This window comes from Magnolia sinica, chromosome 10, assembly GCF_029962835.1.
Source record: "Magnolia sinica isolate HGM2019 chromosome 10, MsV1, whole genome shotgun sequence".
Taxonomy (NCBI): Eukaryota; Viridiplantae; Streptophyta; class Magnoliopsida; order Magnoliales; family Magnoliaceae; genus Magnolia; species Magnolia sinica.
In genome coordinates this window covers 14,734,404-14,759,847 of record NC_080582.1, presented here as the reverse complement: position 1 = coordinate 14,759,847, position 25,444 = coordinate 14,734,404, and the positions used below count along the sequence as shown (strand labels likewise).

Genomic DNA, 25,444 nt, shown 5'->3' with positions numbered 1-25,444 from the left:
CCAAACAGGCCCTAGCTTTGGATATGGTTCAATTTAGGTCTCATGTCATAAAATGAGCTTGTAAAATGGATGAACGGCGTGGATAAGACACATACATCATCGTGGACTCTACGAGGTTACTCAGTTCATTGGATTGCCTACATCATGATTCAGTACTCACTCAGTCACCGGATAAACTCTATGGGGCCCACCATGAGTTATGTATCTTATCCACCCCATCTATGCGTTTTAACAGCTCATTTTGGGTTATGAACCCAAAATTGAAGAATATCCAAAGCTCACGTGGACCACACCACTGGTGGCTGTGAATTGAATACCTACCATTGAAATCTTAATAGGGCCCACAAAGTTTTGAATCAAGCTGATATTTGTGTTTTCCCTTCATCCATATTTGTGTGATATTATGAACAGGTTGGATGACAAATAAACATCACTTATGAGCCTTAGGAAGGTTTTTACTGTGGACATCATTATCCCCACTGTTTCCAGTGGTGGGGTCCACTTGAACTTCTGATATGTTTCAATCTCAACCCCTAAAATACGCTTTAAAAACGTATAGACGGCGTGGATAATCCAGTTATATTCATGTTGAGCCCAAAAAGTTTACTCATTACTACAAAATGTAGTGAGTACGCAATCCCGTATTCCCATTTTCCCTCTCATCTTTCCAGAACGTTGCATTGCAGTTGAATAGAGAATTCAAAAGAGAAGGAAGAAAAATATTAAGGATTAAACACCAGCTTTGACTCTATGAATCGAACCTGAAAAGTCTTACCTACCATATACCAAATACCAGCTTGGACTCTATAAATCGAGCATTCTTCTCCTTCTCTGGCAACTCTTTGCCAGATCTGTCTCCTCTTAGAAGCTGATTGATGTCTCGATCACCCCTTCAAGAGGTAAAATCCACTCCACTCAATTTTTGTAACTGTTCTTCAAATTTCATCACAAATCAATAACTAGGGTTTTGATGTTTGCAGGAAGGGGGTTTTCATCGAGATTTAGGAAGTGGTGGGGTCCATGTTCCGGGGCCGTCAGGAAGCCAACGGAACCCCCCACATCTGAACCTTCCACCACCGTCGTTGAAAATGATTATTGAGATCGGCACTATGGTAGGGGCGATCTTTGGGTTCCTCTGGAACTTCAACTATGATAACAAAGTCGTGAACGATTTATTCCATCAGCATCCGAGGACCTACGACTCTATTGTCATTATCGGTGCAGTAATCTTCTTCGTCTGCTTCAATTGGCTTATGATGAGGCTGGGTAGCGTCACGCATCTCATGGACAGATATTTCGCCCTCGCTGTCGCGCTTCTTATATTGCTTGCCATCACATTGATTATGAATGCCATGCTCCCCAACAAGTACAGTTGGATCGTATGGATCTTCTTCGCAGTAACCGTCTGGATCACGTCGGTTATGCAAGGATGGACGGACAAGATTCGCACATTGGTTATGGAAGGGTGTGAGTGTGCTATACGATGGACGGACAAGATTCGCATGTTGGTTATGCAAGGGTGTGAGTGTGCTACCCGATGGAAGGACAGGATTCGCAGGTTGGTTGTGGAAAGGTATAAGCGGGCCACCCAATGGACAGACAAGATTTCCCTCTTTTAACATCTGTTGAATCCTTCAAATTTCTCTCTCAGACTTTAAACGTGTATAGATTGCTAATTTATGATTGTTGCTCTTGTAGAGTGGAACCAGCTAGACGGTCTGAGTGATGCTCATCGTCAAATTCATATGAGATTTCTACGCTGACGGATTGTTAGTACAGGTATGACCCAATTAACCTATTTAAGTTTAGATTTGTTGACAAGTCTAATAATATGATCATCAATGCCAAGTACTAGATAGGTTTTCTTTCTAAAATGTGGAGAAATGTTTTACTCAATTGCAATCTCCGTGCCAAAACCCTTGGACAGGCCCATCCCACGGGATTAGATTGTAATAGGGTGGATTGCATTCAATGATGACTGTGTCAGTGGATTGCAGGGGGATTGCTAAATCCAGGGAATCTACCACCGAGTATGTTTGGCCCGCCTGGTCAATCCCGGGATTACGCCCAGCCAATCCTTTCCAATTTGTTTATCCAAACATGTCTCAGGCAAAAATCATAGGATTAGGTGGGATTAGGAGGAATTGGGTGGATTTCAAGGTAATGATGGTGACGTCAGTGGATTGCTGGCAATCTTGTGGGGTTGCTCCAATCCAGGCAGAATTTCATCGTGCTTGTTTGGCACGCCCGGCCAATCCCAAGATTACTCCTTCCAATCCCTTCTAATACAAGTTAATCCAATCCAGCCTGCCCGACCTAAGGGCCTGTTTGGCCGGCTGGATTAGATGGGCTTAGGTGGGATGGAATTGCATCCGGTCCTGTGCCAATTCCACTCCATGTTTGGGGAGAGTAGAAAAGCTTGGAAGTAGGCTAGATGGAATCGTATCGGTCCCGTGCTAATATCACTCAATGTTAGCAAGTTGTGTAGGTCCCACCATGATGTGTGGGCTATATCCACACCGTCCACCTATTTTTAGAGATCATTTTAGAGCATGGGCTAAAAAATCAGGTAGATCTAAAGCTCAAGTGGATCCCACCATAGAAAGCAATGGGGATTGAATACTTACCGTTGAAAACTTCTTTGGGGCCACATAAGTTTTGGATCTGCCTCATTTTTAGGCCCATGCCATAAAATGAGGTTACAAAACAAATGAACGGTTTAGATATAACACATGTATGTTATTGTCAATAGTTTCAAATGATGGTGGGTATATCCTTTCAATATATCACTGTATTACAAACAAAAAAGGGAATTAAGCTTATCCCATGGCAACAGGGAACAGTCCCTGCCATGGGCAATAATGATGTTTTTTGAATCCCATCCCACCTAATGCCGTGGGATCGGTCTGGCCAAACAGGCCCTAAATAAGTAGGTGATTTTGTTGATCGTAAGAGCGAGAGTAAGAGAAAATTGTAAAGGGAATTTGAAGAAAGATAATTGGATTTATGGGAAGATAGGGCACTTTAAAGATTAGTGAGATGCATAGCATAAAGTAGAGATAGTGGAGGGATGGATTAAGGTTGATATCACGCCCCGAGGTCTGGTGCCCGGGTTGGCTGGACCCCGATCCTGCATCCCAAGACATGACTTGAATATAATATAAACATAAATCTCTATTCATCATATAATATAATTCGACACAACATACACTTCCTTAACATCAATATTAAAATATCTAATCACCACCATTAAAATCTCAATTGTTCTTTCACTATAACTCTTCTTATAATGAATTTGAACCTGAAAAGGGAAACTAGACTAGACAGACACAAATAAAAGGTTAAAACTCTACTCCACTCGCTCCCTTGACTTGATCTTGATCCCGAAATTGAATTCTCCAAAGGGTGAGCTTATACGCACTCAGTAAGAAAATTCTTACAAGTTAAAAAAAATTAATATATTTCAAAAGTAGTACAAGTTCCAAAAAACATTATGTTCTAAAAATGGCAAATTTTCAAATATGACAAGTTTCCAAATATAATAGACTCACAAATATTGTTAGTACACACCCATGTCAGTACACACACTCCATTTTAGCCACCCCCACTAGGGATCGATACCAAGACCTCAAGTGTTGAAACGAGGTATCTGCACTCAGTCTGCCAGTTGAGCTGTGGATCTGGGTATTAAATAATACAATATTGTTAGAATCATGAATAATCGCAAGAAAGAGCTAGAATTCGATGCTAACAGAAATCATCAAATCAAATCAATTAGTGCATGAATGCAGTGTACAAAAAATGTTCCATCATTCACAAGTACGAATCATCAAAACAATGGGGCCTTTTTATCCACAGTAGGTCAAAACTCTCTTAACCGTGAACTTTTGTAGTTTCTATTATGCTCATTCATGTGAACTCATACCGAGGGACACAATCAGTTCGTTCAGGAAAAATGTACCTGCTTTCTTGTGTAAGTGACACACGTTCACTACACTTGGGCCAAGGTAGGCCAAGAAGATCCGATTGGGGTTTAAGGCTGTTTCAATCTTAGGATTCCAAAGCACTTTTATTTTGCTTTATGGGATTTTCAACCTAAGAGACAATATATCGCCCCTGCTATTGGATGGTGTTCCAAAAATTCATGATCAGTCCTCAATATAAGAACTTTTTAAAAATAAAACTTTTCTAAAATGGACTTTTCATAAATAAACTTACCAAAATAGAATTTCCATGATCAAAACTTTCTAAATCCAAGTCTTCCATAAACATACTTTCTAAAGATAGAATTTTCAAAATATTTATTTCATTAATTTATTTTTTCCAAAGCAAACCTTTCATATTCATATATACCATTCCATGATTATTTTCAAATCATGATAAAAATTAACTTCCATCAACATACATGCTTAACCAAGCAAGAATCCAAACCCTTTCAACACATAGACGAAATATGCACGGATTTATAAAAATTCCAGCAAGAAAAGACTTAATAAATCATTGTTGGACTTTAGAGAATTTGAAATAATTTTTTTTTTTACAATTAGGGGTCGTTTGGCATCTCTACTAATAAGACCTTTTTTGCTTGTTTTTTTTTTTTTTTAAAAAAGCTCTTATCTTGAAAATAGATTGTTTGGTAAAGCTCTAATTTTAGAGCTTAATTTTTTAGAAACTAGCAAAAAAGTTTTTAAAAAATAAGTGATGGGGATGTCACTTTTTCTTTAAGAGCTTATTTAGCTCAAGCGGTTAGACATTTTTGATTAATTTATGAACAAGTTTGTTTTTAAACTTTTGAAGTAATTACTATCTTGCTCTCTTCTCTACTCTTTACAATCTCTCTAAAGTGGGCCCACATGATGAACAACCCATATTGAAGCTAGGGCTCCACATGATGAATTTACCACATCAAGGTGGCCCACATAATGCACGGTCACATCAAATGTCGGACCCACATAGTGGATGCCTTACTTTAAAGTGTGGCCCCACATGCAAGGTATTCCGTATCGGTAACGGTGGCCGTAGCGGTCACCACCATTACCGATACAGGGCCACGACCACCGTTACCGATATGGGTATTGGCCATAACGGCCGATACGAGGGCATAACGACCAATACAACCCGTAACGGTTGAAAATTTTCTTTTGCTCATAAAAATCTAAAAAATACATCTAGAAAATCTAGAATAATGTAAATATTCTAAATATATATTCATTTTTTGTTTTGAACATGTTTATGGTAGTGTAATGGTCCACACTTTGGTGAGAGTGTTGTATCGGGTTGTCTAGTGAATTTGTGAACATGATTATATCTCTAATGTTTACACATCACAACTAAGCACTAGAACTAGAAATTAGAAAAAAAGCATAAATACTACTTTTTCAATAATAAAAAAAAGAGGCCCTTGGAGCTTCTATTTGCTCAAATTACTTTAATCTATGATTTTAATATTAAAAACTATAGTAAGAGTGCTCAAAATCTATTGTAAAATGACTTAGGAGAATTTTTGGAATGAGAAAAGTGAAAAAATGAGAAGAAAATTTGATTTAAATAGAAAAAAAAGTGGCCGTTTTTCGACCATTAAGGGAGTAATGGTCGTTATGCCCTGTAATGGCTTATATGGTCCTAAAAAACCAACTGCTCCATTTCACCCCCTATCATGTAATGGTCATATCCATTGCCTATACGTATCAGCCTTTACGGGCGAATCATAACGGATACGGAACGCTTGACCCACATGATAGATGACACATATCAAAGGTGGGAGGACCCACATAATGGATGGTGGATATTGAAGGTGGGACCACAAATGTCACGACCCTAAATCTAGTGTTGGTAATCCAAGATTACTAGACACCAAATTTTGGTTGACAGCCTCCGTATAACTCCGATTTTGGGACTTCCAACTATCACTTACTAAGTCCCATAAGCGGGGTTCCACAAGGAGGATTTCTGAAAATAAAGACAACAAACATGTATCATTTCTCAAATTTCATCATGTTCGACATATGTTACTGTGTACAACTGAGCACATCAAGGCAAAGCTAAAATCTATACCATATTATATTTACTATATCTAATGTACATATTCAGGGTATTATAAAAAAAATATATACACCGATATGTACAAAACAAAAAGGACAACTAGAGTCTGTAGCCTCTACTCCTGTAGCTCTTTACTCTCACCTGTAAAAAAAAATAGAAAGCAAAGCTTGAGCTACTAAGCCCTATGAGTGCGTGGGTGCAGTGAAAACACATGTTTCATGTCATGCTCATATAATGCACAGGCTTTCTGGCTCGATAACAATAAAATAAAGATACAATGAATACTCTTTCAACGTTTTCACAACTTTTCACATTTCTTAATTAGATCACCAGGGTCTAAAACAGAGGTGGGACTCGCATATGATTACTACCCACTTGTGTAGACGTTTCCACCGTGGTCAACTACAAAGGTGGGACTACATAGTGCACGGGCCGAACTAGTCTAACGCACTTGTGTTAAACCTCACTATTTGCCTAATGGCAATAAGTAATAAGTCGCTTGACAAAACGATAGCGGGCAATTTACAAGCTCGTCACACACAACCTATCTTTGCTTGCCCACAAGCAGGTCAAGTTAAACCTCTCAACCAATCGACACACGTCGGTAGGAGTCGCTGCTTACTTTGGTATTTCGGCATTCCAGCGTTCTGTTCTTCCACCCGGTCTAAGCATTGGTCGCTCCCAATGGTACCAATCGGGGTTTATGGACTTTCACCCATGGACCCTCTAATCATGTTCTGTCGAATTACACATTTTCTGTATGGTGTCCAACTCAGGTTATAATAAAGTATGTTTCATCGCATTTACAATCACCATATGCATAAGTCTACACACAAGCACAATATGTCATGGTTTTCAAGGCAAACATAGGACGACATTCCTCATATGGTCTCCTCATACATTGAAGTTCCTTATAGGAGTCTCATGTAATACATCATGTATTTAGATAGTTTACATACTCATCATAGACACATCATGTGTCGTAACACAACCCACTATAATCACCATATCATGATATGAATCATTCACTCTCAATCATACAATGATACAACAATTATGAATCATGCATATGATATGCACATGACTTAGCCAATATAAATTCAATCCAGGATTTATTCTGCTATAAGACTTCATGCCACAAGTATGCTTTTTCTCAAGAATTAACTACATCAAAAGGATGAAAGATATTTCTTTTAAACATTTTGTCAAACAGGTAGCAGGCGAACGTTGTAAGGGACAAAGAGAGAAACCGTTAGAAATACGTATGACTTTAAACAAAACTAAATTATCTCTATCATCTAATCTTCCATTAATAACCTAATCAACTAACTTAGAAAATCCAGCCATAACCTTAAGAAAATCTAGCAATAACCTAACGAATTTAAATTAGAAAAGCTAGTTTTCTATAAGGCTTTGAAAGAAAATCCAACAATAAATTAACTAACTCCATTAGAAATTTTAGCAATAACCTAACCCTAAATCAGAAAATCTCATCTTTTATAGGGCTTTCAAGAAAATTCAGCAATACCTAATTTGAAATCAGAAAATTCAGCAATACCTAACCCTAAAACAGAAAATCCAGCAATTATCTAACCTTAAAACAGAAATTCCAGCATTCTACTAACCCTAAATGAAAATCCAGCGAAAACCTAACCCTAAAACAGAAAATTTAGCAATTATCTAACCTTAAAACAGAAATTCTAGCAATAGGGTTTTGAAGGAAACTCCAATGTACACATATGCGTGCTCCTAATCTATGCACTCACCTGTAACTATGAGAGGATTGGTGTAACGTCTTAAAATTCGGGGGTCGAGTAGAAACCCAACTCCCGAGTTCCAACGCATCACTTATGCAACCTAGATAATGATGATTTACATGTTGTCTGTATTAGCACGTTAAACATGAGTGGGATTAGACCAAAATAGCATATCATACTATAGAGACAGTTTAAATTAGTAAGCGGAAGACTCTGATAAAGGTATAGAGTGGGTATAAATCTCAGAGTATGATCATGTCACCAGGCTAAATGTATATACATGTATAATCTCAAAATACACAAAATGAATATACATGTGCGGTCCAAAATATAAAAATTATTGAGTGTAGTGGCATCTAATCAGCATCCCTGTAGCCTCGATGATCAGGACACGACTCACATGAACCCGCCCGATAACTGCATATAGGAGAATGCCTCCTTATCATCCTCAAAATCTGGCTTCGCCTCATAGGCATCGCCATCACCTGCAGCTAAGACAGAGTCTGGTTGGTGTTTTAAAACACTGTCCCAGAGTGGGAGTGAGTGATCAACTCAGTGGATTTATAAGGCAAAGGTTAACATGCTATCAATTCAGTCAAGCAGTAATGATAAAACAATATAACAACCAAGTCCTAAGTACTCTGGTTAATGCAAGGATGATATGTATTAATGATGCATGCCCTCTCCTGCACTCCCTCTGCGAACTTCATCTCACGGTCACGGCATGCACCACTCTGGACACGTGCAACTTCCTCGCCAAAGCACCGTGTAATGCAATTTATGTTATGGTTGTGTGAATCAAGTAGTTTATTAGGTTTATTCATACAACAGATTGGGAAGCTAAGGTACCTCCCTTTTGTATCACTTACCCAAATGATGATCCATCTAGGGTCGTCAGTCCTAGTTAGTCACATACGATAGATAGTTCCAGGTCGCTACGGAGAGGCTCGTCACCTCAATGCAGACCTAGTTTATACCCGAGATTGCTATGGAAAGGCTCATCATCTTAACGTAGGCCAAGGGTATGCTCGAGGTCACTAAGGCTTCGTCATCTGATCGTAGGCCGACAGCTCGAATACAGTGTCCCATACCACCGTATTCGGCTCACGAGTCTGGGTTACTCACTGGTCACTACGGGGAGGCTCGTCAACCCCAGCGTAAGCCGACAACTCAACTACGGTGTCCCATACCACTATGCCCGGCTCAGGAGTCTTAGCGGATCGAGGTACCATGGTTAAACGGACTTTCCACTGGTAAGTTTTGGTACCTTAGATTTAAGCAGTAGCGTCCTTACATGGTGAACATATATCGGGCCAAACGGGTTACTTGACAAGCTCGACTGGTATGAGCTAGCGAGCTAGCGCACATTGAGTTGATCGACATGAAGTGTGTGAGAACTCCGTGTGGCCTAACCACCGTCGACAACTAAAGTATGACTCAGATTCATCGAGCACGTCTTACATGGCGAAACGACCTCGGCCACTGATTCGAGAGTTGTTACCGATTGCCCAGACTACATCGTAGTCCCAATCACAGTCAGATACAAGAAGTAAACATATATGATAGTCATACGGCATGTAACAACGAGATCCAACATAAACAACATTTGAGCATATGGTTCAACATTCATAACATAATATCCTACATATACATTTGTTACACCAGGCATACAATTTAAATGGAAGCTACCTGAAGGGAAGCATACATATAACTAAGGTGGCTGAGAATCCCATCTCAACAACCCTTGTAAATACAAATCATCAAGCAATTATTCATATAGGCATTTCGTCAAACACTTAGACTACTCCTTTCAACATACATGATGTATGTTGATTTTAACATATATAGGACAATTCCTTCCACCAAGGAGTTGTCACGTATACAACAATCACATATCTACGATGAATAATCATGGAAAGCACGATTTCAAATCCTATATTCAAACAATCATTTCAACAAACACATGGAATGCACCTTTTTTAAACATAGTTCATACATATACATATATATATGTGTAAAGCGAGGGGAACGTCGTATCTAAGAATGTGAGATATCAATCAAGTCAGTCATAAATCATTAACTAACATTGAAAGCCTTGAAAACCATAACCTAAACGTTTATAGTCCGTACCTTACGCCAGTAAACTCGTAACGAACTCAGTTTAAATTCTCAGTTCTCGTCTACAGTACAATGACAACCTATAGTATGAAATAGGTTAGCTATTTCATCATATGTTCTATTTGAATCCCTAAAACGGGTTAGGATTAGGATTTCTTACCCAAGAACGGAGTCGGAATCGCCAGAATAGCGATACAGACAGGCCAATTCAGCACATGGAGCGATGGGATTGGATCCCAAGAACTCTCTCCCACTTTCTCTCTCACTTGCTCTCTCTTTCCTTCTTTCTTTGCTCTCTTCTCTCTCCTAGGGTTGCAAACCCTTATATAGGCCCAGAACTGATGGGAATCGCCCCAGGGCTATGGTATACTCAGGCTATAACCAAATGACGTCCGTTTTGATCCAACGGAGCACTTCTGAAGGCCCCTTTTCTGCATACGGTCTGGGAAAAATTCCTCGACATTGGATCTAGGTCAGGCTAAGGTTTTGGTCCGATTAGAAATATAGATCGACCGTGGCAGACCCGTTTCAATTCAACGGTCACCAGGACTCGATCAGGGCCACAGTACACTGACATGTGTATGAAATTTTTCCTGATCCAAGGGTGTAATTGGGTCAAATTCTGACGGTTTGAATCCTTAGATTTGACCTGCAAGCGAACGGTCCAATTCACTTAAGTTTGGGTTCGTTTTCTAAAGATATTTGCATTTCTCACACACTTTATTCTGGGCTCAAGTTGTGCGTTTCTGGATACTATTAGGACTTGATTTCTGAGATAGTTGTCAAGCCCAGTAAGGCGGTCATATTCGTATAGTTTTGCGGCCATCGGACTTTCAACATGCGGTCCAGGTCCAATACGGAGCTTCAATGTGCTTCCGAGAGCAACCAGATTTAGAGATTGATTCTAGGTTTCAGGATAAAGTAGCGTTAATGATTCTACTCGTTTTGGGTCTTACAGATCGTATTTAAAGTGATTATTGCTAATTTCACAGGTAATCTAGTTTAACACTTAGTTAATTCTCGTCTAATTTCTAAAGGATTTGATCCTGAGTGATTTCTGCCTGAGGTGGTACTCGGGTCTTAGTACGAATTTTTTCAAGACGTTACAATTGGTTCTCAACCTCAGCTTTTATGTCATTTTCTTCTTTTTCTTCTTCTCAACTTCACACTCAACAAGAATGAGTGCTAGAAAATGGAATGTTACAAGAGGGTTTTCATATGTATGGACTTGAAAATGGTTTTAAATTAGCTTTTGTTTAAAAAGGAGGGTTATGGGATGTTTGTGATGATTTTGAAAAGTTTAAGCTTATAGTAGTAATATAATAATGTTATTTAAGTAATTTGAACTAACGTATTTCAAGGAGTTTAAAAACATTGAGGTCATTTAAGTATATTTTCTCAAAATATATATGTACATATCTATGCATAACTTACAATCCGGGTATTCTATTGACATGCCGTTTTCGCCAGTAACTCCGTAACTTGACTATGGCCACAACGGTTAGGTTCTCGGACCTAACGGATTTTGAAAACTCATTGGTGGGGCTCCGTCAGATAAAATAAGGATAAAATTGTTATTTCTCAGATTGTTTAATTTTAAGTCCGTATCTTACCATTCGGACATTGGGTTGAAATACAGCTTGCAGATCGATAACAGAATAACATTATGATCAAGTCAAAACATTCTCGGGGCACATGGACTTACAGCCAACGGCTATTCAGTGTGTGAACTAGATTTCAGGGCCTCGGGTCTTACACTCTCTCCTTCTTAAAAAATTTCATCCTCGAAATTTCAAAACATATCCGGTTATAACCGTACAATACAATAATAACCATATCATATTTATATGTACCTAGGAATCAAATAGATGAGGGTAAACGTATCTTTGCTTCCCGTTCCCAGGTTGCTTTTTCTACAGAATGATAAACCCATTGGACTTTCACTAAGAGAATGACTATAGTACGAAGAACTCGTTCTTTTCAATCCACGATACAAATTGGCTGCTCGATATAGGATGCATCTTCACGAACTGCTAAGGATTGTCAGTCAATAACAGGTACTATTATCTTCAAATCACATTTACGGAACATCGAGACGTGAAAAACATTATGAACTCCAGATAATTGGGGTGACAAAGTGAGACGATAAGCTATGGTGCCAACTCGTTTAACAATATCAAAGGGTCATATAAACCTCAAGGCTAACTTTCCCTTAACACTAAATCATACTACACCTTTCACGGGTGAAACTCAGAGATATACACGGTCTCCCTTGACAAACTTTAAGGGTCTATGCCGACGATCTGCAAAACTCTTCTGCCGACTTTGAGGTGTAAGCATACGTTGTCGAATAAGATCAATCTTTTCAGACATTTTCCGGACAACATCAGGACCTAAAAGACATCGCTCACCAATCTCAGTCCAATAACTTGGGGACCTACAAGGTCTACCATATAACGCCTTATAGGGTGTCATGCCAATAATAGCCTGAAAACTATTTTTATACGCAAATTCTGCTAACGGCAAGTGATCGTCTCAACTACTAGAGATATCTAAGGCACATGATCTAAGCATGTCCTCGAGAATCTGGTTAACTCTTTCAGACTGCCCATCTATTTGTGGATGATATGTTGTGCTAAAGCTTAAAGTCATCCCCATTGCTTTTTGAAAACTATTCCAAAACTTTGATGTAAACCTCAGATCTTGGTCATACAATCGAAACAGGTACACCATTTAATCTAATAATTTCGTTTATAAACAAACTTGTGAGCCGATCTTTAGACCAAGAAATACGAATAGGAAGAAAGTGGGCTATCTTTGTCAAATGGTCTACAATAATCTATATAGCATCATGTCGACGTAAGGTTCTTGGTAAACCCACAATGAAATCCATAGTTACATGTTCCCACTTCCATACTAGTATCTCCAAAGGTTGCAATTCCCCTGCAGGCTTTTGGTGCTCTACCTTTACTCATTTGTAAATGTCACACTCTGATACATGCCTAGCAACTTCACGTTTCATCCAGTCCACCAAAATTGTCTTTTCATGTCCTTATACATCTTCGTAGATCCTAGGTAGATAGTAAATTGAGGCGATGTGCCTCATCCATAATGGTCGTCTTCAATTCTGAGATATCTGGAACATATAACCTGCTCTGAAATCGAAGTCCACCATCCAAACCTATTTGCCACTCCGATTGACTTTTTCCTATTATCACATCTTTACAAAACAACACCCATTAATCAAACTATTGGGCTTCTATTACTTGGGATATCAAAGAGGGCTGAATTGTCAAGTTTGCTAATTATACAACTTAGGACTGTAGAGTCATCTCAAAATCAAATTCAGCTATATCTTCTACCATTTTCCACTCTCGCATCATCAATTGTGTCACTTGAGTCTGTGGTTGATGACTTAAAGCATCTGCCACCACATTAGCTTTTCCTGGGTGGTACTGAAGATCAAAATCATAGTCTTTCATCCATTCCATCCAACGTCTCTGCCTTATATTCAATTCGGCTTGGGAAAAGAGATATTTCAGGCTCTTATGATCTGAAAAGAGTTCGAACCTAACCCCATACAAGTAATGCCTCCATACTTTTAGGGTAAAAACTACCGCTGCTAACTCTAGGTTATGAGCGGGATAATTCTGCTTATAAGGCCTAAGTTGACGAGTTGCATATGCTACTACATTGCCCTGTTGCATTAGGACACACCCCAAACTTATAAGCGAGGCATCTGTATAAACAATGAATCCCTCACTCCCAGATGGAAGAGTGAGAATCGGTGTCGTCGTAAAACGAGTTTTTAATTCCGTGAATGCCCGCTCACAGGCTCCATTCCACACAAACATTGCATCCTTTCGAGTCAATCGAGTCAGTGGGGCAGCTATATGAGAAAATTCTTTAACAAAACGTCTGTAATACCCTGCTAGACCTAAGAAACTCCAAATCTCATATGCATTCTTCGGCTGTTTCCATCGTAAAACTGCTTCAACCTTAGTTGGATCAACTGAAACTCCATTCTTCGAAACTGTGTGCCCTAAAAATTCATTTCTTCCTACCAAAACTCACATTTTTCCAGTTTAGCATATAGCTGGTGGGCACAAAGGGTTTGTAACGTCATCTCTAAGTGACACTCATGATCTTCCCTTGTCTTTGAATATATTAAAATATCATAAATAAAAACAATAATAAACTGGTCCAAATAAAGACGGAATGCCTCATTCATCAACTGCACAAATACTGCAGGTGCATTAGTCAGACCAAATGACATGACCTGAAATTCAAATTGTCCATAACGAGTCACAAAAGCTGTCTTCGGGATATCCTCCTCCCGAGCTCGAATCTAATGATACCCAGACCGTAAATCTATCTTTGAGAAATACTACGCACCACTCAACTGATCGAATAAATCATCTATTCTTGGGATACTTATTTCTAATTGTAACCTTATTAAGTCCTCTATAATCGACACACATCCATAAAGAACCATCATTCTTCTTTACAAAAAGCACAGGCGCTCCCCAAGGTGAAGTACTCAGGCGAATGAACTCCAATCGATATAATTCATCTATCTGTCTTTATAACTCATGCAACTCTAACGGTGCCATACAATAAGGGTCTCTGGATATAGGGGCAGTGCGAAGGATAAGATCTATTCAAAATTCTGTACGTCTAACAGGTGGCAAACCTAGAATTTCCTAAAAAACATCTGAAAAATCACGTAATACCAGCAACTGTTCAATACATACCCCTTTGGACTCTTTATGAATACAGGACATTAAAGTCTCTATAAACTTGTCTTTAGGATCAATCACAAACTGAAATTGAGGTTGGTCAGGTATAAAAAAGGTAACTGTCTTAGTTGTATATTCCAACACTGCATGGTATTTAGATAACCAATCCATTCCCAAAATCACATCATACTCTAACAACTCCAAAATATAACAATCGATTGGAAGGGCATACTCTGTTATGTAAACAGGACAGTCTTGACATATAGAACTCAACACCATTCTTTTCCCTAAAAGAGTCAAGAGCTCTAATCCCTTAGTCATCGATGTTCTCGGCAATTCCAATGACTGACAAAAACTATCTGCTATAAATGAATGTAATGCGCCAGAATAAAAAAGGACGTGTGCAAAAAGGGATGATACTACAAGTATACCTTCTATGACTCCTCCCTTAGTCTGAGAATCTCTCTTCTAGATTGCATAAATATGAGGTTGCATTTGAAGGGGTAAGGGTTGTCTACCTTGCTGCCACTGTGACTGCTGTTAAGATTGTTATTGTTGGGGCCTATATTGTGTCCTATATGGTGGCCTTTGCTATTGGGGCTACTGATGTCTAGGTGGTTGATATGGCTGCTATTTTTGCGGATTGGTATAATCCTTTTTACGGTGCCCTACACCACCACAATTATAAAAGGCTCCGAAAAACTGTCTCTGAGTAACAGACGGTGATACTGGGGATCTGACATTAGGTCTGGCTGCATTATCATATCTAACTATAGGCCTCTTTGGGGATGAAAAGGGCTGAAAACTACTACCACTCTCTGAAATAAATCTCCTCTTCCTTTGCTGATTAGAAGTAGATGGATGCGTACTTTGTTGTTGGTTCCAATTAGACTCAAAAATCTGTGTCTTCGATACTACCTCAAGAGTCGACAACTCAAACCCTCTAACTCGAGATCGCAAACTAGGACGCAAACCATCCTCAAATTTCCTCACCTTTAAATCATCATTGACTACTAAATGTGGAGCAAAACGAGATAATTCTATAAAACGAGCCTCATAGTCAGCAACAGACATCTCACCCCGAACCAAAGAATCAAATTCATGTGCTTTCTGATGACGAACAGCTATGGGAAAAAACTTACAATCGAACTGGTCTTTAAATGCTTCCCATGTCCACACAAATTTTGGATCTACTGAATGAACAACTGACTTCCACCATTGTTCTGCCTCTCATTGCAATTGATAAGTTGCTAAGGTAGCACATTGCTTGGAAGTACAACCCATAACTTGAAAAAGTTTCTCTATTTCTGACTTCCATAACTCAGCTGCCATAAGATCTAGCTTGCTAGAAAAACAAGGTAGATCTAGACGTCTAAAATCCATAAAAAGAGGATTAGCCCGCTCCTGCGCTGATGTCTCAGGAGTATAACCAGATCGCTGCTTTTGATTAGCCGTTATAGTTAACATAGGCTGCAACAGTTGTTGAAGTTGTGTTGCAGGAACAAGTATAATTGGATCTGGAACAGATTTTGACGTAGATTTTGACTTAGACTTCGGTTGCACTGGAGGAGTCTGAATTCTTTCTAAGCGGCATCCTATAGATAAAATACTGAATTAGCCTAAAAAGAACAAGTAAACCTATACAATATAGACAACAATAAATAACCATACAACTCATCTACTTCATAAAGCATGAACCTAGTAACTCTAACACAACAACCTATAGTAAATACATTATGATTTATGCAGATATTTCCCAGATCATGCTCTGATACCATTTTCTGTCACGACCCTAAATCTAGTGTTAGTAATCCATGATTACTAGACACCAAATTTTGGTTGACAGCCTCAGTAGAACTCTGATTTTGGGACTTCCAACTATCACTTACTAAGTCTCATAAGCGAGGTTTCACAAGGAGGATTTCTGAAAATAAAGATGACAAACATGTATCATTTCTCAAATTTCATCATATTCAACATATGTAACTATGTACAACAGAGCACATCAAGGAAAAGCCAAAACATAAACCATATCATATTTACTATACCTAATGTACATATTCAGGGTATTACAAAAAAATATATACACTGATATGTACAAAACAAAAAGGACAACTGAAGTCTGTAGCCTCTACTCTTACAACTCCTTGCTCTCACCTTTAAAAAAAATAGAAAGGAAAGCTTGAGCTACTAAGCCCAGTGAGTGCGTGGGTGCAGTGAAAATGCAAGTTTCATATCATGCTCATATAATGCACAGGCTTTTTGGCTTGATAACAATAAAATAAAGATATAATGCATACTCTTTCAACGTTTCCACAACTTTTCACATTTCTCAATTGGATCACCAGGGTCTAAAACAGAGGTGGGATTCGCATATGATTACTACCTACTTGTGTAGACTTTTTCACTGGGACTGCATAGTTCACAGGCCGAACTAATCTAACCCACTTGCGTTAAACCTCACTATCTGTCTTATGGCAAGAAGTAATAAGTTGTTTGGCAAAACAATAGCACACAGTTTACGACCTTGTCACACACAACCTATCTTTGCTTTCCCATAAGCAGGTCAGGTCAAATCTCTCAACCAATCGACACACGTCAGTGGGAGTCACTGCTTACTTTGGTATTTCGGCATTCCAGCGCTCGGTTCTTCCACCCAATCTAAGCATTGGTCACTCTTAATCGTATCAATCGGGGTTTAGTGACTTTCACCCACGAACCCTCTAATCATGTCCTGTCGAATTACACATTTTCGGTGTGGTGTCCAACTCAAGTTATAACAAAGTATGTTTCATCGCATTTATAATCACCATATGCATAAGTCCACACACAAGCACAATATGTCATGGTTTTCAAGGCAAGCATAGGATGACCTTCCTCATGTGGTCTCCTCATACATTTAAGTTCCTCATAGGGGTCTCATGTAATATATCATGTATCTAGACGGTTTACATACTCATCATATACACATCATGTGTCGCAACACAACCCACTATGATCACCATATCATGATATGAATCATTCACTCTCAATCATACAATGATACAACAACTATGAATCATGCATATGATATGCACATGACTTAGCCAATCTAAATCTAATTCAGGATTTATTCTACCATAAGACTTCATGCCACAAGCATGCTTTTTCTTAAGAATTAACTACATCAAAAGGATGAAGGATATTTGTTTTAAACATTTTGTCAAACAGGTAGCGAGCGGACGTTGTAAGAGATAAAGAGAGAAACCGTTAGAAATACGTATGACTTTAAACAAAACTAAATCAGCTCTATCATCTAATCTTCCATTAATAACCTAATAAACTAACTCAGAAAATCCAGCCATAACCTTAAGAAAATCCAGCAATAACCTAACGAATTTAAATCAGAAAAGCTAGTCTTCTATAAGGCTTTGAAAGAAAATTCAGCAATAAATTAACCAACTCCATCAGAAATTCCAGCAACAACCTAACCCTAAATCAAAAAATCTCATCTTTTATAGGGCTTTCAAGAAAATTCGGCAATACCTAATTCGAAATCAGAAAATTCAGCAATACCTAACGCTAAAACAGAAAATCCAACAATTATCTAACCTCAGAACAGAAATTTCAGCAATCTACTAACCCTAAATGAAAATTCAGCGAAAACCTAACCCTAAAACAAAAAATTCAGCAATTATCTAACCTTACAACAGAAATTTCAGCAATAGGGTTTTGAAGGAAACCCCAACATACACATATGCGTGCTCCTAATCTATGCACTCACCTGTAACTATTAGAGGATTGGCTCTCAACCTCAGCTTCTATTTCCTTTTCTTCTTTTTCTTCTTCTCAACTTCACACTCAACAAGAAAGAGTGCTGGAAAATGGAATGTTACAGGAGGGTTTTTATATGTATGGACTTGAAAATGGTTTTAAATTAGCTTTTGTCTAAAAAGGAGGGTTATGAGATGTTTTGTGATGATTTTGAAAAGTTTAAGCTTATAGTAGCAATATAACAATGTTATTTAAGTAATTTGAACTAACGTATTCCAAGGAGTTTAAAAACATCGACATCATTTGAGTATATTTTCTCAAAATATACATGTACATATCTATGCATAACTTACAATCCGGGTGTCCTATTGACATGCCGTTTTCACCAGTAACTTCGTAACTTGACTACGGCCACAATGGTTAAGATCTCGGACCTAACGAATTTTGAAAACTCAATGGTAGGGCTCCGCCAGATAAAATAAGGATATAATTGTCATTTCTCAGATTATTTAATTTTAAGTCTGTATCTTACAATTCGGAGATTAGGTTGAAATACGGCTTGCGGATCGAAAACAGAACAACATTATGATCAAGTCAAAATATTCTCAGGGCCCACGGACTTACAGCCAACGGCTATCCAGTGTGCAAACCAGATTTTAGGGCTTCGGATCTTACACTCTCCCCTTCTTAAAAAATTTCACCCTCGAAATTTCAAAACATATCCGGTTATAACAATACAATACAACAATAACCATATCATATTTATACGTACTTATGAATCAAATAGATGAGGGTAACGATTGTGTATCTCTGCTTCCCGTTCCTAGGTTACTTCTTCTACAGAATGATAACCCCATTGTACTTTCACTAAGGAAATGACTTTAGTATGAAGAACTTGTTCTTTTCTATCCACGACACAAATTGGTTGCTTGATATAGGATGTATCTTCCCGAACTGCTAAGGATTGTCAGTCAATAACAAGTACTATTATCTTCGGATCACATTTACAGTGCATCGAGACGTGAAAAATATTATGTAAGACCCGTACCCTAGACCATACCATTCCATAGGCTTCCACGGTCCTTCCAGATGAATTTCGATAATCCTTGACCCGTATCCAATGTTTGCGTGTGATCTTAAGCCGAGTCCTGCATACCAAAGTCAGCTTGACTCGAAACTTGTATCTTAGCGACCGCGCCGTCGCCACGGTTCCAACGTCGTGACTCGCACACCGAACTGATACCCGGGCTAGAAGATGTGAGCCCATGTCCATTTTAAGGAAAACATCGCGGTGTGAATTTCGAGAGAATCTCTACAACATATCCCATCAATCAATCAATCAATATCAAGTATAAGCAACCCATTCCTTCCCATTCTCAAAGTTAACTCTCTCTCTCTCTCTCCACCCATCCCTTTCTTACAAACCCATCACTCATCACACATCATCCCATCCCTTTTCACCCGTCACTTCCCTCTTTCTCTCATTCCCTCTCTTCACTCGCAAGAAACCCAAAAATTTTTCATACGTCCAAGCCTCCCTAAGCTCTCTCCCAAATGCTAAGTGTGGCCCATCCTCTCATCTCTCATCCCCACCATCAAAACTCAATCAACCACCATCAAAAGTGAAGGCAAGGAACATAGGAGTCCAAGAGATCTAGGAGAAGGCCTAGAGGTGGGTGATCCACCGTTGATTCTTATTTTAGGGTCCACTTGTTGGTGGGACCCATTTTGATGTATGTAATGTAACCATGAGGGGCCCATAGTGGCGAGGTCCCTCTCTCTCTCTCTCTCTCTTTCTTTGTATGATGAAGATGATGAAGGGGTGTGTGGCCCATCTGGTGTGTGTCCCACCATGAAGTGTATATTTTATCCATGACATTTACCTTCATGGGACCCACCTGACGGATGTGTTGGATCTACACTGTCCAGCCCATTAGCGGGCCTAGATGGAAGGAAAAACACAAATACCATGTTGATCCAAATCGGTGGGCCACATCCATGTGGGACCCACCATGATGCCTGTGTTTATCCACGCCGTCCAGCATCCCTGGACGCTGGACGTGAGGGCGGCTAACATGGAGTGCGTGTACTGACATGGGTACGTACTAACAGCTAACAAAAAAATATAGCTTTTGGGTGGACTACTCATGTAGGCCCCACCTTGATGTATGTATATAATCCACGTCGTCCATCCCATTACTCAACCCATTTTGGGCGTTGAGTCGAAAAATGAGTCCAATCTGATCATCCGGTAGGCCATAGCATAGAAAACAGTGGCCTTACATTAAAATCCACTCCGATGTTTCTACACACCAAAACACATCGCATACTGGGCTCATTTGGTCGATCATGAGCCGTAGAATCCAATGGGTGGAGTAGATCCACCTGATGCGGGCCTTACCACGGAAAAACCGCAGAATAGCAGAAAAAATAAAAAAAAAGCATGCAGCCGTAGGTGCTGTTGCTGTCAGTAGCGTCCTACTCTACTGCGCCATGGACGCAATGGCTTGGGACCGTTGGGTCCCATCCGTGGGCCCCACCATGATGTGTGTAGAACATCTACTCCGTACATTTGGTAGGTCCCCTTTAGTACAGTGGGCCACCCAAAAATCAGCCTTATGTGGAGCTCAAGTGGCCCACGTCACAGGAAATAGTGTTGATTTAACGTCTGCCATTGAAACCCTTTTTGGGCATCACAGAAGTTTTGGTTCACTATGAAATTTGTTTTTCCTCTTCTTCAGGGTACGTGTGACCCTATCAACAGATTGGATGATAGATAAACATTACAGTGGGCCCCAAGTCTGTGTGACCTTATCCACTGGTTGGGTGGAAAATAAACATTACGATAGGCCCCAAATATCTGTGACCTTATCCACAGCTTGGGTGGAAAATAAACATTATGGTGGGCCCCACATGGGACCCACTGATGTATGTATTGTATCCACACCTTTCATCAATGTGGATCTCCACTATGAGGTATGTGATTTATCTATGTTGTCCATCCCAATGGGACCCACCATGATGCATGTATTGCATCCAAACCGTCCAACCATTTTTGAAATAAAATTTTAAGTCTTGAGACTAAAAATAAGACAGATCTAGGATCAGGTGGACCACATTATAGGAACCAGTGGGTTTGAATGTCCACCATTAAAAAAAAAAAACTCTTGGGGCTACCATGTTTAAACCAAAATGGTATTTGTTTTTCCTCTAGATCCAGGCCTTTGTGACCTTATGAATAGGTTGGATGGGAAATAAACCTTATGATGGGGCCCACTAGAATTTAATCATGGAAAAATCATTATCTCCACTATGGTCCAGTTGATCTTTTGATATGATTCATTTTATATATATTGATTCCTAAAAATAGATGAGTCGGGTTCAGCCTATTTGAACTCGGCCCATTCAACTCGGCCCTTTCGACTTGGCCCAGTTGATTTGGCACTTTGTTTCGGCCCATTTGATTAGGCCCGTTGTTAAGGCCCACCTTGATATATACGAGACCCATGTTATGAGGCCCATTTGATGTATTGGAGGCCCATGGGTCGAGGCCCAATGGGATGCACATGAGGCTCATTGTAATGTGATTCCACCATGGTTTATGTGTTGACCTTTATAACGGGCTATGCCTTGGGAGCAATGATGGTTTGACGCCCACATTGTAAGTACAATGTCGGTTAAATGTCCGCATTGTAACTCTCCCTAGGGCCTGATGATAGGTTCATACTTGTTGTGCGTTGGTCGTCTAGGCCCACCTTCATTGTGGAGACAGTTCATCACTATATAACATGCTAGTATAACTTCATGATTCATTTCCATACGCATCATATGTATGCTTGGTATGAGGAGTGACGGATCATAGCACATGTCTTCAGACAAATTGTTTATGGGCTCCCTGATAAGTGGAGTTGCCCTACATGAGCGCGTGGTACAGGCAGGATTGTTGCATGTCTGGTAGGGTGATTCATGCACTTACATTTATGTGATTGTGATTATTGTATGCCCTAGCGACATCAGGGTCATAGCCTCTATAGACACATCGTGAGTGGCTGAATTGGATACTGAAAATTACTGTTTCTAGCATCAGGGTGCCATAGATGTCCCTGGGTGAAAATCCTTAAACCCGATGGTACCAGAGGATGACTCCAACATCGAGACTGAGTGGATACATGAGCGCGCGAGGGCTGTATACCAGTAGGTCACGTCTCCCACTGTGTCGTGGTCGGTTAGAAAGGGGTGTGACCTTATCCGCCTGAGTGAGGGGGCAATTTATAGGTTAAGTTTGACCAGCTTGAGGAATGTGTTTGTTATCGACGAGCCGGGCCCAATATTAGCAGGCGGATAGTGAGGTCTTTTCCACTCTCCCAGTTGTGCATTCGGATAGGGGCGGCAAGCTAGTGTAGAGTGTACTAGACTCCGGTGATTATCCAGAATGAGAACTGTAGTGATATTTGATGAGGATTGGTATGCTTGAGTTGCATCTCGCATCGCATAGTCTGTTATGGCCAATAGCATTCATACCTTACACCGCATAGCCTTGGTACGACTAATTACATTCATATAACCATCAGCATGATTCCGCATTACTCTGGCATTGTATTCTGAGCACGTTCATATTATGCACACACTTACACCGCCCTCTAAGCTTTTTATAAGCTTATGCATGATTGATGCGTGCAGGTGACGCTAGGACATAGCCATAGTCTTGCCGCAGTTAGAGCATACAGTCGAGCTTCTGGAGTTTTTGTTACTTATCTTGTATTTCCTTTTCATACGCATTGTACTCAAAGTTTTTGATCATAGTAGATTTTATGATGGTGTTCTTGTGGTTATTATTCGTGGGTTATGCTTTTGGTTATACTTATATTGAATCAAAATCATATTTAAAATCCTCCTTGTAAGATCTCAGGATTGGAACCTGGTGTATGGGTGCCGGGAGCCGAAAATGGGGTACAACGGAGGCTGTTGGCGCCAGATTCGGTGATCAAAATTTTTATGAGCCCGGTTTCTGAGTTCGGGGCATGACACATTATGAATTCCAGATAATTGGGGTGGCAAAGTGAGACGATAAGCTATGGTGCCAACTCGTTCAACAATATCAAAGGGTCCTATAAACCTCGGGGCTAACTTTCCCTTAACACCAAATTGTACTACAGCTTTCACGGGTGAAACTCGGAGATATACACGGTCTCCCTCGACAAAATCTAAGGGTCTACGTCGGTGATCTGCAAAACTCTTCTGCCAACTTTGAGTTGTAAGCATACGTTGTCGAATAAGATCAATCTTTTCAGACGTTTTCCAGACAACATCAGGACCTAAAAGACATTGCTCACAAATCTCAGTCCAATAACTTGGGGACCTACAAGGTCTACCATATAATGCCTCATAGGGTGTCATGCCAATAGTAGCCTGAAAACTATTGTTATACACAAATTCTGCTAACGGCAAGTGGTCGTCCCAACTACCAGCAAAATCTAAGGCACATGATCTAAGCATGTCCTCGAGAATCTGGTTAGCTCTTTCGGACTGCCCATCTGTTTGTAGATGATATGCTGTGTTAAAGCTTAAAGTCATCCCCATTGCTTTTTGAAAACTGTTCCAAAACTTTGATGTAAACCTCGGATCTTGGTCAGATACAATCGAAATAGGTACACCATGTAATCTAACAATTTTGTTTATAAACAAACTTGTGAGCCTATCTTTAGACCAATAAATACAAATAGGAAGAAAGTGGACTGTCTTTGTCAAACGGTGTACAATAACCCATATAACATCATGTCGACGTAAGGTTCTTTGTAAACCCACAATGAAATCCATATTTACATGTTCCCACTTCCATACTAGTATCTCCAAAGGTTGCAATTCCCCTGCAGGCTTTTGGTGCTCTGCCTTTTCTCGTTTGCAAACGTCACACTCTGACACATGCCTAACAACTTCACATTTCATTCCAGTCCACCAAAATTGTCTTTTCATGTCCTCATATATCTTCGTAGATCCTGGGTGGATAGTAAATTGAGTGCGATGTGCCTCATCCATAATGGTCGTCTTCAATTCTGAGATATCTTAAACATATAACCTGCCCTGAAACCGAAGTCCACCATCCAAACCTATCTGCCACTCCGGTTAACTTTTTCCTATTATCACATCTTTACAAAACAACGCCCATTAATCAAACTATTGGGCTTCTATTACTTGGGATATCAAAGAGGGCTGAATCGTCAAGTTTGCTAATTGTACAATTGAGGACTGTAGAGTCATCTGAAAATCAAATTCAACTATATCTTATACTATTTTTCACTCTCACATCATCAATTATGCCACTTGGGTCTATGTCTGATGACTTAATCCGCCACCACATTAGCTTTTCCTAGGTGGTACTGAGGATCAAAATCATCGTCTTTCATCCATTCCATCCAACGTCTCTGCCTCATATTCAATTTAGCTTAGGAAAAGAGATAGTTCAAGCTCTTATGATCCGAAAAGAGTTCGAACCTAACCCCATACAAGTAATGCTTCCATACTTTTAGGGCAAAAACTACCGCTGGTAACACTAGGTCGTGTGCGGGATAGTTCTGCTCATGAGGCCTAAGTTGACGAGTTGCTATGCTACCACCTCACCTTGTTGCATTAGGATACACCCCAAACCTATAAGCAAGTCATCTGTATAAACAAGGAATCCCTCACTCCTAAATGGAAGAGTGAGAATCGGTGCCATCGTAATACGAGTTTTTAATTCCGCGAATGCCTACTCACAGGCTCCACTCCAAACAAACATTGAATCCTTTCGAGTCAATCGAGTCAGTGGGGCAACTATACGAGAAAATTCTTTAACAAAACATATGTAATACCCTGCTAGACCTAAGAAACTCCAAATCTTAGATGCATTCTTCGGCTGTTTCCATTGTAAAATTGCTTCAACCTTAGCTGGATCAACTGAAACTATATTCATCGAAACTATGTGCCCCAAAAATTTTACTTCTTCCTGCTAAAACTCACATTTTTCCAGTTTAGCATATAGTTGGTGGGCACCAAGGG

At 39.7% G+C, this 25,444-nt stretch overlaps 1 protein-coding gene across 1 annotated transcript in view; it reads left to right on the top strand.

Moving 5' to 3' along the window:
• The first annotated feature begins 866 nt into the window (after window positions 1–866).
• LOC131258043 (uncharacterized) overlaps window positions 867–25,444 on the top strand; it is a 96,452-nt gene continuing 71,874 nt past the window's right edge. Inside the window, exon 1 of the mRNA XM_058259082.1 lies at window positions 867–882. The gene's annotated coding sequence lies outside the window, so the exon portion shown is untranslated. The remainder of the gene's footprint in view (window positions 883–25,444) is intronic.